General features: G+C 43.3%; 1 protein-coding gene across 1 annotated transcript in view; it reads right to left on the bottom strand.

Annotated features, from left to right (window-relative positions):
* Window positions 1–14,056, bottom strand: part of ADARB2 (adenosine deaminase RNA specific B2 (inactive)) — a 468,076-nt gene that overhangs the window by 42,934 nt on the left and 411,086 nt on the right. The window lies entirely within an intron of this gene.

Raw genomic sequence — 14,056 nt, 5'->3', positions numbered from 1 at the left:
ACAGTCTAGCTCTGTGGGGGAGGGGCATCTGCCATTACAGAGGCAGCTTGCCATTGCTGAGGCAGTTCTAACTATACCCCTATAAACAGGACTGCAGGGAAATTCACATGGCAGCTGGGCAGAGCCCACAGCAGATCAGCAATGCCTCTGTGGCAGACTGTGACTAGGCTGCCTCCTCACTGGGCACGACAGACCTGAAAAAAGGCAGCAGCACAACAAACTTACAAATAAAGCCCTACCATCCCAGGAGACAGCACCTGGGGGAAAAAAGGCGATTATGAGTTCTGCTGCAGCAGACTTAAATGTACCTGCCCAGCAACTCTTAATGGAACAATGGAGCTCACAGCTCAGCACTTAAGCTTTTATAAAGGACAGACTGTCTCCTCAAGCAGCTCTCCGACCCCCATATATCCAAAGAGTCACCTGATAAAAGAGAGCTCAGACTGACATCTGGCAGGTATCCTTCTGGGACAAAGATAGCAGCAGAAGAAACTGGCAGCAACCCTTACTGTTCTGCAGCTGCTGCAGGGAATCCCCAGGCAAGCAGGGTCTGGAGTGGACCTCAGCAGTCCTACAGCAGAGGGGCCTGTTAGAAGGAAAACTAAGAAACAGAAATAACTTCATCATCAACAAACTGGATATCCACAGGATTTATTTACCTGTGGTCTTTGTAGTTGGTGACTTTCAGAGACCCCATCTGAAAGTCACCAACTACAAAGACCACAGGTAAATAAATCCACAAAGATGGAAAGAAACCAGCGCAAAAAGGATGAAAACACCCAAAACCAGAATGCCTCTCCACCTCAAAGGGATCACAACTCCTCACCAGCAAGGGATCAAGGCTGGATGGAGAATGAGTCTGATGAATTGACAGAAACAGGCTTCAGAAGGTGGGAAATAAGAAACTCCTCTGAGCTAAAAGAACATTTTCTAACCCAATGCAAAGAAACTAAGGACGTTGAAAAAAGGTCTGACAAAATGCTAAGAGAATAAACAGCTTAGAGAGGAACATAAATGAATTGATGGAGCTGAAAAATACAACATGAGAACATTGTGAAGCATACACAAGTTTCAGTAGCCAAATTGACCAAGCAGAAGAAAGGATATCAGAGTTTGAAGATCATCTCAATGAAATAAAACAAGAAGGCAAGACTAGAGAAAAAAAGAGTTAAATGGAATGAGCAAAGTCTCCAAGAAATATGGGACTATGTGAAAAGACCTAGTTTACGTTTGATAGGTGTGCCTGAATGTCATGAAGAGAATGAATCCAAGCTGGAAAATACTCTTCAGGATATTATTCAGGAAAACTTTCCTAACCTAGTAAGGCAGGACAATACTCAACTCCAGGTAATATAGAGAACACCACAAAGATATTCCTCAAGTAGAGCAACCCCAAGACACATAATCATTAGATTCACAAGAGTTGAAATAAAAGAGAAAATTCTAAGGGCAACTAGAGAGAAAGGTCAGGCTACCCATAAAGGGAAGCCTATCAGACCCACAGCAGATCTCTCAGTAGAAACCTTACAAACTAGAAGAGAGGGGGGGTCAATATTGAGTAACCTCAAAGAAAAGAATTTTCAACCTAGAATCTCATATCCAGCCAAACTAAGGTTCATAAATGAAGGAAAAATAAAATTTTTCACAAATAAGCAAGCACTCAGAGATTTCATCACCACCAGGCCTGCTTTACAAAAGCTTCTTAAAGAAGCATTACATACAGAAACAACCAGTATCAGTCATCCCAAAAGCATACCAAAAGGTAAAGAGTATCTCCATAATGAAGAATCTATATTAAATAATGGGAAAAATTGCCAGCTAGCATTACAAGACAATATTAAACTCACAAATATCAATATTAATCCTAAATTTAAATGGATTAAATGCCCCAATCAAAGACACAGACAGGCAAATTGAATAAAACGTCAAAACCCATCAGTGCACTGTATCCAGATCCATCTCATAAGCAAGGACACACAAAGACTCAAAACAGAGGATTGGTGGAAGACTTACCAATAAAATGGAGAGGAAAAAAACAAAACAAAACAGGAGTTGTAACTTTCATCTCTGACAAAATACACATTAATAGTAACAAAGACTAAAAGAAACAAAGAAGGACATTACATAATGGTAAAAGGATCAATGCAACAACAGGAGTCAATGATCATAAATATATATGCACTCAATATAGGAATACCCAGATACATAAGACAAGAGACTTTGAGTCCTGCACAATAATAGTGGGAGACTTTGACACCACATCGTTAATATTCGATGGATCAACGAGATAGAAAAACAGGGACATCTATGATTAGAACTCAGAACTGGAACAAGTAAACTCAGTGAATATTTGTAGAATTCTTCACCCCAGGTTCACAGAACATACATTTTTCTCAGTATCACATTACACCTATTTTGAAAGTGACCACGTAATTGAAAGTAAATCACTCCTCAGCATTTGCATAGCATTTCACAGACTTAAATGAAATATTGGTTGGCTGTTTGTTTGTTATTTTCTTACCTTATTCCTTCCCGTCTCCACTGTTAAGCATAATTATTGGTATAAAATAGGTTTTTAATACCTATTTTCAGATTGTAATCCAGCCTGGGCAATAGAGCAAGACTCCTGTTCTCTCTCCCCCTTTCTCTCTCTTAAAAAAAAAAAAAAAGAAAGAAAATGAAAACACACCATACCAAAACATGGGATACAACAAAAGTAGTACTAATGGGGGGGGACAACAAAGATCAAAAGAGACAAAGAAGGACATTACATAATGGTAAAAGGATCAATGCAACAAGAAGAGCTAACCATCCTAAATATATATGCACCCAATAGAGGAGCACCCAGATACATAAAGCAAGTTCTTAATGACTTCCAAAGAGACTTAAGACTCCCACACAATAGTAGTGGGAGACTTTTAACACTCCACTGTCAATATTAGACAGATCAACGAGATAAAAAATTAACAAGAATATCCAGGACTTGAACTCAGACCTGGACCCAGCAAACCTAATAGACATTTACAGAACTCTCCACCCCAAATTCACAGAATATACATTCTTCTCAGCACCACATCACACCTACTCTAGAATTGACCACATAATCAGAAATAAATCACTCCTCAGCAAATGCAAGAACAGAAATTATAACAGTCTTTCAGACCACAGTGCAATCAAGTTAGAACTCAGAATTCAGAAACTAATTTAGAATTGCACAGCTTCATGGAAACTGAACAACTGGCTCTTGAATCTTGACTGGATAAACAAAGAAATGAAGGCAGATATAAAGATGTCTTCGAAACCAATGAGAATGAAGACACACCGCACCAGAATCTCTGGGACACATTTAAAGCAGTGTCTAGAGGAAAACATATAGCAATAAATGACCACATGAGAAGCAAGGAAAGATCTAAAATTGACACCCTTGTCATCAAAATTGAAAGAGCTAGAGGAGCAAGATCAAAAAAACTCAAAACCTAGCAGAAGACAAGAAATAACTAAAATCAGAGGAGATAGAGAAACAAAAAACCCTTCAAAAAAAAATCATCAGTCCAGGAGCTGGTTTTTTGAAAAGATCAACAAAATAGACCACTAGCCAGATTAATAAAAAAGAAAATAGAGAATAATCAAATAGATCCAATAAAAAACAATAAAGGGGATATCACCACAGATTCCACAGACATACAAACCACCATCAGAGATTACTACAAACAACTCTATGCACATAAACCAGTAAACCTGGAAGAAATGGATAAATTCCTGGATACTTGCATCCTCCCAAGCCTAAACCAGGAAGAAGAAGAAACCCTGAATAGACCCATAACAAGGGCTGAAGTTGAGGCAGCAATTAATAGCCTATCAACCAAAAAAAGCCCAGGTTCAGATGGGTTCACAGCCAGATTCTACCAGACATACAAAGAGGAGCTGGTACCACTCCTCCTGAAGCTATTCCAAACAATCCAAAAAGAGGGAATCCTTCCGAAATCATTTTATGAGACCAACATCATCCTGATACCAAAACCCAGCAGAGACTCAACAAGAAAAGAAAACTTGAGGCTAATATCCATGATGAACATAGACACAAAAAATCTTCAGTAAAATACTGGCAAACCAATTGCAACAGCACATCAAAAAGCTTATCCATCATGATCAAGTAGGCTTCATCCCAGGGATGCAAGGCTGGTTCAACATACGCAAGTCTATAAATACACCACATAAACAGAACCAAAGACAAAAACCACATGATTATCTCAATAGATGCAAAGTCTCAGGATATAAAATCAGTATGCAGAAATCACAAGCATTCCTATACACCAAAGTTTTTAGTATAAAGGCCTCTGACAAAATTCAACAGCCTTTATACTAAAAACTCTTATAAAACTAGGCATTGATGGAACATATCTCAAAATAACAAAGGCTATTTATGACAGACCCACAGCCAATATCACACTGAATGGACAAAATCTGGAAACTTTCCCTTTGAAATCTGGCACTAGACAAGGATGCCCTCTCTCACCACTCGTATTCAATATAGTATTGGAAGTTCTAGCCAGAACAATCAGGCAAGAAAAAGAAATAAAGGGTATTCAATTAGGAAAGAAGGAAATCAAACTGTTTCTATTTGCAGATGACATGATTGTATATTTAGAAGACCCCATCGTCTCAGCCCAAAATCTCCTGAAACTGATAAGCCACTTCAGCAAAGTCTCAGGATATAAAATCAGTATGCAGAAATCACAAGCATTCCTATACACCAATAACAGACATAAAAAGATCCAAATTAAGAACGAACTGCCATTCACAATTGCTACAAAGAGAATAAAACACCTAGGAATACAACTAACAAAGAATGTAAAGGACCTCTTCAAGGAGAACCGATTGCTCAATGAAACAAACCACTGCTCAGCGAAATAAGAGAGGACATAAACAGATGGAGAAACATTCCATGCTCATGGTTAGAAGAATCAATATCATGAAAATGGCCATACTGCCCAAAGTAATTTACAGATTTGATGCTATCCCCATCAAGCCACCGATGACCTCCTTCACAGAACTGGAATAAACTACCCTAAACTTCATATGGAACCAAAAGAGAGCTCACACAGCCAAGCTAATTCTAAGCAAAAAGAACAAAGCTGGAGGGATCACACTACCTGACTTCAAACTATACTACAAAGCTACAGTAATCAAAACAGCATGGTACAGGTACCAAAACAGAGATACACAACAATGGAACAGAACAGAGGCCTTGGAGGCAATACCACACATCTATAGCCATATGATCTTTGACAAACCTGACAAAAACAAGCAATGGGGAAACAATTCCCTGTTTAATAAATGGTGTTGGGAAAACTGGATAGCCATGTGCAGAAAGCAGAAACTGGACCCCTTCCTGACACCTTACACTAAAATTAACTCCAGATGGATTAAAGACTTAAACATAAGACCTACCACCATAAAAACCCTAGAAGAAAATCTAGGTAAAACCATTCAGGACATAGGCATAGGCAAGGACTTCATGACTAAAACACCAAAAGTATTGGCAACAAAAGCCAAAATAGACAAATGGGACCTAATCAAACTCCAGAGCTTCTGCACAGCAAAAGAAACAGTCATTAGAGTGACTCGGCAACCAACAGAATGGGAAAAAATTTTTGCAATCTACCCATCTGACAAAGGGCTAATATCCACAATCTACAAAGAACTAGAACAGATTTACAAGGAAAAAACAAGCCCATTCAAAAGTGAGCAAAGGATATGAATAGACACTTTACAAAAGAAGACATATATGAGGCCACGAAACATAGGAAAAAATGCTCATCATCTCTGGTCATTAGAGAAATGCAAATCAAAACTGCATTGAGATACCATCTCACATCAGTTAGAATGGCGATCATTAAAAAATCTGGAGACATGCTGGAGAGGATGTGGAGAAATAGGAACACTTTTACACTGTTCGTGGGAGTGTAAATTAGTTTAACCACTGTGGAAGACAGTGTGGTGAGTCCTCAAAGATCTAGAAATAGAAATTCCATTTGACCCAGCAATCCCATTACTGGGTATATACCCAAAGGATTATAAATCGTTCTACTATAAGGACACATGCACACAAATATTCATTGCAGCACTGTTTACAATAGCAAATACTTGGAACCAACCCAAATGCCCATCGATGATAGACTGGACAGGGAAAATGTACATATACACCATGGAATACTATGCAGCCATTAAAAACGATGAGTTTGTGTCCTTTTTAGGGACATGGATGAACCTGGAAACCATCATTCTTAGCAAACTGACACAAGAACAGAAAATCAAACACCGCATGTTCTCACTCATAGGTAGGTATTGAACGACGAGAACACATGGACACAGGGAGTGGAGCATCACACACTGGGGTCTGTGGAGGGGGGAACCAGGGTAGGGACAGCAGGGTGTGGGGAGTTGGGGAGGGATAACATGGGGAGAAATGCCAGATATAGGTGATGGGGAGGAAGGTAGCTATCTTGCATGTTCTTCACATGTACCCCAAAACCTAAAATGCAATAAAATATATATTTTTAAAAATGGCCCACTACTTTACATATGAATATGTAAAATACAGTGAATCTATCATTTACACATGTAAGTGAATATTAAATGCTTTCCTTAGAAAGTTTAAGAAGCTGTTGAAATGGTATTTCCCCATTTTCTCTCACCGACGGTGCTGGATATGGCTGGGATCTGTGTCCCCACCGAAATTTAGTGACATGTAATACCCAGTGTAGGAGGTGGAGATGATTGGATAATGGGGCGGATTTTTCATGCAGTTAGTACCATCCCCTTGGTGCTGTCCTTGAGGTGATGAATGGTTCTCATGAGATCTGGTTATTTACAAGTGTGTGGCATCTCCCTCACCTCTCTCTCTCACTCATCTCCCCTCTCTCTCACTCTCATCTCCCCTCTCTCTCACTCTCATCTCCCTCCCTCCTTCATTTCCCCCCTTCTTGCTCATCTCCCCCTTCTCTCTCATCTCCCTACCTTGCTCTTCTCCCCGACTCATCTCTCCCCAGCTCATCTCCCCACTTTCTCACTTATCTCTCCCCCACCCCCGGCTCATCTCCCTGACTTCTTGCTCCTGCTCTGGTCATGTCACCTTCTGCCATGATTGTGAGCTTCCTGAGGCCTCCCCAGATGCCTAGCAGATGCCAGTATCATGCTTCTGGTACAGCCTGCAGAAACTTGAGTCCATTAAATCTCCTTTCTTTATAAATTACCCAGTCTCAGGTATTTCTCTAGAGCAATATGAGAATGGACTAATATGGTGCTGAATGGTTAACTATTGCTTGGGTTTATACAGGAACTTTCTCCTACAGATCCCAAGTAATTTTCAGTGTATTTCCTGTTTGTTTCTAAGAGCTGACATTCTTGCACTCTACATTCATAGTATCTAAAGGCTATGCCTTGGGAAGAAAGATTGGTGTATTCTTTGGAGAAAGTAAACTTTTGAGAGGCTTCAGATGGCTTTTCGCTTTGTAACCCACTAGATAACTTAATGAGATAAAATTTGGACCGGTCTTTAAGTCATCCATGGAAAAAAGAGCCAAGGAGAGGGATTGAGCCTGGGTAGGCACAGCAAATGAATGCCCAGCCCTTCCCTAGATAAAGCACAAATCTCTTCTTTGCAGCTTTGGTGGTGATGGTGATGATGATGGTGGTGGTGATGACAGTGAAGATAATGATGGCAATGGTGATGATGGTGGAGATGATGGTGGGGATGGGGATGGTGATAATGAAAGTGATGAAGATAATGGTGATAGTGGTGATGATGATCATGATGGTGATGGTAATGACGGTGGTGGTGATGGGGATGGTGATAGAATGGTGATGATAATGAAAGTGATGGTGAAGGTAATGGCAATGGTGACGGTGGTGGTACTGATTATGATGATGATGATGATCATGATGGTGATGGTGATAATGGTGGTAGTGAGGGGGATGGTCACCAGATGGTGATGGTGGTGATGATGATAATAAAGGTGATGGTGATGATGATGATACACTGAACATAAAGTAGTTCATATAACTCTAAACACTTGGTTTAAACTGACTTTTTACAGGTGGGGGTCTTTATGAACGTCAACTTTCTGTGGAAGACAACACTGAAAGCATGGAGGAGCCATCACACCTAACACCTTCCACAACATTACCACAATATTAGGAACTTTACACTTCCATTTTGGGTATATTTTCTCAGGGAATATGGCTGTTGCTGTACTTCCATTTCTGTTAATTATAGTATTCTTATATCCTCCCAATATTTCAACTATTGAGGTCTTTTCTGAGATCTTGAATGTTGCCTGTTTTATTGTAAGGCCTTTCCAAATTCTTACCGGTTGCTACTGCACAACTAACTTTCCATGAAGTAGACTTCATAGCCTTTTAATGCCATGACAACAGGGAAGCCCAGCTTTAATTAACAACTGGTTCCTAGGAGGTAACCCAAAGCTTTCAGATTAGACTAATTCTGCCTGAAGAGCCAGGTGCATGAGGTACTTCTGTTTATTTTCAGAGGTGTTCAGTCATGGGCTGCCTTCTCCGCAGGCTCCCTGATGAGTTCGAGCAGCCCCAGGGCGGCCTGAATGTCGGGGATCTTGCAGAGCCCATTTCCTCTGGCTCCTTCCTGGCTAATTGTGAGAGGCAGGAAGGAGCTGAAGATGCCACTTAAGGCTGGACAAAATGCCAATCCACCTCGCAATTGCAGGGAGTGGGCCTCAAATGATCTGTAGTGCATTTAGAGTGTGCCTGAGACAGTGGAAGTTAGATCTTCAAAATCCTGCCCGCTGTGTATACACAGATGCTCCAAAAGTCATATAAACATTCTGGTCCAATTCTGACAGTCCAAGTCATTAGACTCTTCACTACAGTGTTTATTGCCTAGATAAAACTCTAGATAAAACACTTAACTTTTGAGATCAATGTTAAGGTAAATGAGGATAGTTTTTAGAGCCTCATTTCTTTTTTTTTTGAGATGGAGTTTTGCTGCTGTTACTCAGACTGGAGTGCAGTGGCACGATCTCGGCTCACCACAACCTCTGCCTCCTGGGTTCATGCAATTCTCCTGCCTCAGCCTCCTGAGTAGCTGAGACTACAGGTGCGCACCACCATGCCCAGCTAATTTTGGTATTTTTAGTAGAGACGGGGTTTCACCTTGTTGACCAGGATGGTCTCGATCTCTTGACCTCGTGATCCACCCGCCTCGGCCTCCCAAAGTGCTGGGATTATAGGCGTGAGCCACTGCGCCTGGCCTAGATCCTCATGAGGATTTGCTTTAAAAAATTGTTCAAGTAAATGTTTTATTTTTAGGGGAGAATCAAAAGGAGCTGGAGACAAACAAGAGGTTTTCCTCTGGGGAGCTAAAGATTTATCTAAAGAGAGATGCATGGTTGCTATGACAAGGGGGAGAGAGAGTGCCAAAAATGAAACAAACCACAGGTATTAGAAAAGAAGAAAATATTTGTAAGCACCAAGTACATTTTAGACTTTCAAACTGTCTTGCAAAGTTTTATCCCAGGACGTCTGCCTGTGAAGCAAGCCGGTATCCACTGTAGTAATATCCACAGTAGTTACCGTGTGGCCATGTGGGTGCGCTTTGCCTTATTTGATTGATGATGATAGTGATGATGCTGGATTATGCTATTTAAATTCACTATCCTACAATGCACGGATATGATCATATTTTCCATATTTCTGTTACTCAATAGGAAAATCAGAAGACAGGAATTTAAGGAACTGTATTTTATATTCCCTGACTTCTTATGAGATTTTGGTTAAATCTCTTGAACTGCCTTTCTATTCGATGAATGGAATTGGCTTAGAACAAATGTACTAGGCTTTTAGCATGAACCTGTAGGTAAATATATGACATAATCTATTTTTCCTGGCATTTTCTGGATACAGACTGGAGAATTTAAGCTGTTAAGTTCTCAGAAAATGACTGTAAGAACTGAATTTACCAGGCTATTTAAAAACCATGCCAAGAAGGAAGAATCTGCAGGTAGGTTGTTGGTGGGTTGGGAGGAGAAGAGCTGCTCAACCACAGTGAAGTGCTGAGGTCCTCATCTTCTGCTCCATTTGGGCCCTTTCAGAACTGCCTGAGTTCTCGCCCAGGCCATGAAGGAACTGGTTACCCTCTGAGCCTTGGCTGAGAGCAGTCATCGGAAACCTGACTGACATAGACACACAGCTATGTTCTCCTGGCTGTGGGAAGAAATGTCTTTCAGGCATTTGTCCTTACCTTAACTGACCTGGCCCTTCTAGGGCCAGGAGAAAGCCACACGTGTGACAGTTTTGAGTCAGCTGAGATGAACGGAGTAGGCCTGGGTCTCAGGATATTGAAGACCAAGTCCGTAGTCTCTGTTACAGAAGCAACTTTCCCCTTTTCTGCATGCGATACACCATAGACAAGTTTCTTTCCTGCCCATGATGCTGCTGAGCTGGGAGTCTGGCCGTAAGCTCTGCCTGCCCTCTGGAGACAGACAGGCTACCAGGCCATCCATGCCTCCAACCCCTTTCTACAAAGCCAGCAAGGCAACAAATGCCCAGTCTGAGCAGATAATTTAAGGAGTTCAAATCTGGTGGCTCAAAACCTGACCTGTGCTCAGAAAACTGCAGAGCCTTGGACCCTTCTCTGCCCTGAATGCATCAGAATCTTGGCCAGAGTGCATGGGGGGAGCTGCATTGGTAAACACTGCCCTGGGACCCTGATAGATAAGCCAGGGATGGAAACAGCAAACTCGAATGCCTTCCAAAGCTCAGAGGCAACACAGCTCCCAGAATACCTGAGATAAACTGGCATTGATACCATGTCTAAGGCCTCCAGGAATGGGGAATTTATGATCTAGCTAGACAAATATTTTTGAGGGGAAAAATAAAATGGGGACATCTAGAATTTCTCAAGCCACATGCACCCTAGGAAAGTGGGGCTTGATGGCAACTCCAGGGCCCTTGTGTTGTGTCTAAGACTTGAAGCCCCTGAGCCAGGGCCTAAGGTGGTTGGGGCTCTGGAAAATCCTAGTCCTGCTAAGCTGTCGGAGCAGGTGCTGCTGGGAGGCAGCTGCTCAACAGCCACTGGGGAGTCAGAAATGTGCTCCTAGAAACTCCACATCAGACTTGCTTCTCTCCTGGCCCTTTGGTTACACGACACTGTAATGATTAAACTTATCTACATAAATGTTTTCTTATGCTCCACTCTGTGTTCATTTTTGAAGGAAGGGGGAACAATCTAGGGCACCAAACTCATGTGCTCATGCATGTTAGTGTGTGCATGTGCTTTTGTGAACACATTATGCATGTTTATGCACATGCTTATGTATGTTTGTGTGCACATGTGTTTATATGTGTGTGTGCATGTGCTTTTGTATGTTTAAGTGTACATGTGCTTATGCATGTGTATTTGTGTACACGTGGGTACATATGTGTGTGTGTGTGAGGTGTCTGGCACAGTTGCTAGAGAGGTTAACAGGCGTGGCTCCTGTGGAAGATGCACAGTTCGATGCAATGGAGGAGTGAGGAAGCGATGAGTTGAAGTGACCAGGACCAAGCACTGTGCTGGTGAGAGGACACAGGACAGGTCCAGAAGGGGCCAGAGCCAGAGAGCACTCGAAAAGACTGAGACCTGCACCGTCGGCTTCAGATGAGCTCCTCTGGCCCCGAGTGAATGTCTCAGTGAAGGAATTGAGTGCTCTGCACTCTGGCCTCTGCATTTGTGAGAATGACATCATGGCCTCAGGGCTTTCCTGGTTCCCTGGGCTTCTTTTGGGGGCGTTGGCCTCTGAATCGGAGGGGCAGTGCTGCTGGGTTTCTGCAGGGTTAATCCACAGGAGGGAGGTGGTGCCAGCGACAGGCCTCTGTGAACAGTGATAACTGGAGGCATCCAGCTCCCACCACCAGGCTTTCCTTTGGGGGCTTGTCACCATTATCTCTGCTTTTGGCTAGCCCTGGAGGACCCCTCACAGCAAAAGCCTGGCCACTTGCATCCCCTTATCCATGGCCCACCCCTCTTTAAAGGGTAACAAGGAAACACACCGCCTGAGTTAGCAACGTGGAGACCCCTGCCCCTTATCGTAAAGGAGCTTAATGCATCTCTGCAGGGGAAATGGCAGGATTTGTTCCTGAGGGTCTCTGCCTTCCGCAGGGGGTTCGAAGAATGCAGAGCCAGCTCTCTGAAGGCTCCTCCAAGAAGAGAACAGCAGGCACTTGGGCTCTCCTGCCTTTACTGAGTGACTCTGGCAGACGAGTCCCTGTTAGAAAGTTGCCAAGTGCCTTCCTTCTCCACGCTCCCCAGACAGGAGAGTGGAAAAGCGGCATCAGCCCAACATAGAGGCAAGCATGGGCAGGAGTTTCTCAATTTTGCCTGGCATATTTGCTGCAAAAATGGAAGAAAAATGCTTTATTTTCTATCCTACCAGCACCTGTCACTTCTTAAAAGCACCATGAAATAAAAGACATCTGTGTCTGGAAGTGAACCCCCAGGGTGCCTCAGAGAAAGTATTTGTTTTTCTAAACCACAGACACTGCAGTTGGAACTGAGGGCTGGCTGGAGAGGCTGCAGTTGGTGATCGATGTACAGAGACGTGGGAGGCCCAATGAGCTAGAACTGTCCCCTGGGGAGACCACAGGGTCTCTGGCGTGGACAATGCTCCTGCTGTTCTCACTCAGCCCTCTCCCGACTCCCACCAGGGACACATTAGCCAAGGAAGAAGCTGGATGAATTAGCGCTAACCCCAAACATTTGGCGAGACTTCTCCTCTCGAGTCTGAGGGCGCCTAGCTGGGTCTTTATGATGCCAACCCTTTCAAGAAGAATGGAAAGAGAATTCCCAGTGGCTGTTCAATGGACCAGATTTCAGTTTTATAGGGTGAGTCGGTATCTCGTAGCTCTGGCTCACTGAATCTGGCTGGTGAGAAGTGACTCCTGGCCGTTTTGCTGTCTCTCTACTCCTGAGCCAGCCTGGTGGCGGGGGGATGCTCTGTGTCATCTGTGAGGCCGCACGGGGCCCCCTCCTCAGGTGTACAGGCTGCCCCTGTCTCTCTCCCTCCTGCAGGCTGTTCCTGTTAAAGTGGCTGATGTGGAACCAGCTTCCTTTTCTTCATTCCCAGTTTGACAGGATTCTCCCATCTCATTTCCAAAGGGTGTGGAAATGCCACCTGAATCCACTTAACAGAGAACCCTCTCCAGCCATTCCTGAAGGAGAAAGCGGTGGGGCTGAAGGGAAGCCCGCAAATAGGAGGAATTTTTCTGGGCCAGCATCCGACCTGAAGGCTGGAGAATCAGGCTAAGCTCAGGCAGGATTAAAAACACCCTACCCGACATCTTCTTATCTTTGGTGGAGGCTACATGACAGGCCTGGGACACAGCAGGGCTCTAAAAAAACACTTATTTTTCTTTATCTTGGTAATTAAAACATCATATAGCCTTTCACTGGGGGAAACTCAGGCCAAAGCCAAGCCTTGGTAGTAGTGTCCATGTATGTCCACCAGGGATTTCCTCCTGTATCAGGATTGGACCCCTCATCATACACACAGATTTAACTTCACTGTCTGCACTGAAAGACCTGCCTGGGACAGGCAGTGTGTGATACAGATATGTAGTATATGTGGTATGTGTGTGGCATTATGTGGTGTGTGTGGTATCTGTGTACAGGGTGGTACGTGTCTGGTATATGTGGTACATGTGTGGTGTGTTGTATTTGTGTGGTATGTGTGTGGTGTGTGCGTGGTGTGTATGGCATGTGTGGTGTGTGTATTTGTGTGGTGTGTGTGGCATCTGTGTACAGTGTATGTGGCACGGGTCTGGTGTATGTGGCATATACATATGCGTGTGACATATGCAGACAGCACTAAGCAATAGGATTTCATCATTAAAATGAGAGGAGTTTGCCTGCAGCACCTTTTCTCTCATCATGGAAATGCTGATGTCAAGGATGGCATCAAGGCAGAGTCACACCCTGCCCTCTGCCCTGGCATTCAGTGTCACTGACCTTTGCTGATGGAGACAGAGGGGTGGAGGCCGTGTG

Source organism: Callithrix jacchus, chromosome 7, assembly GCF_049354715.1.
Source record: "Callithrix jacchus isolate 240 chromosome 7, calJac240_pri, whole genome shotgun sequence".
Taxonomy (NCBI): Eukaryota; Metazoa; Chordata; class Mammalia; order Primates; family Cebidae; genus Callithrix; species Callithrix jacchus.
Note: the sequence above shows the minus strand (reverse complement) of the source record. Positions and strands in the feature narration are given on the sequence as shown.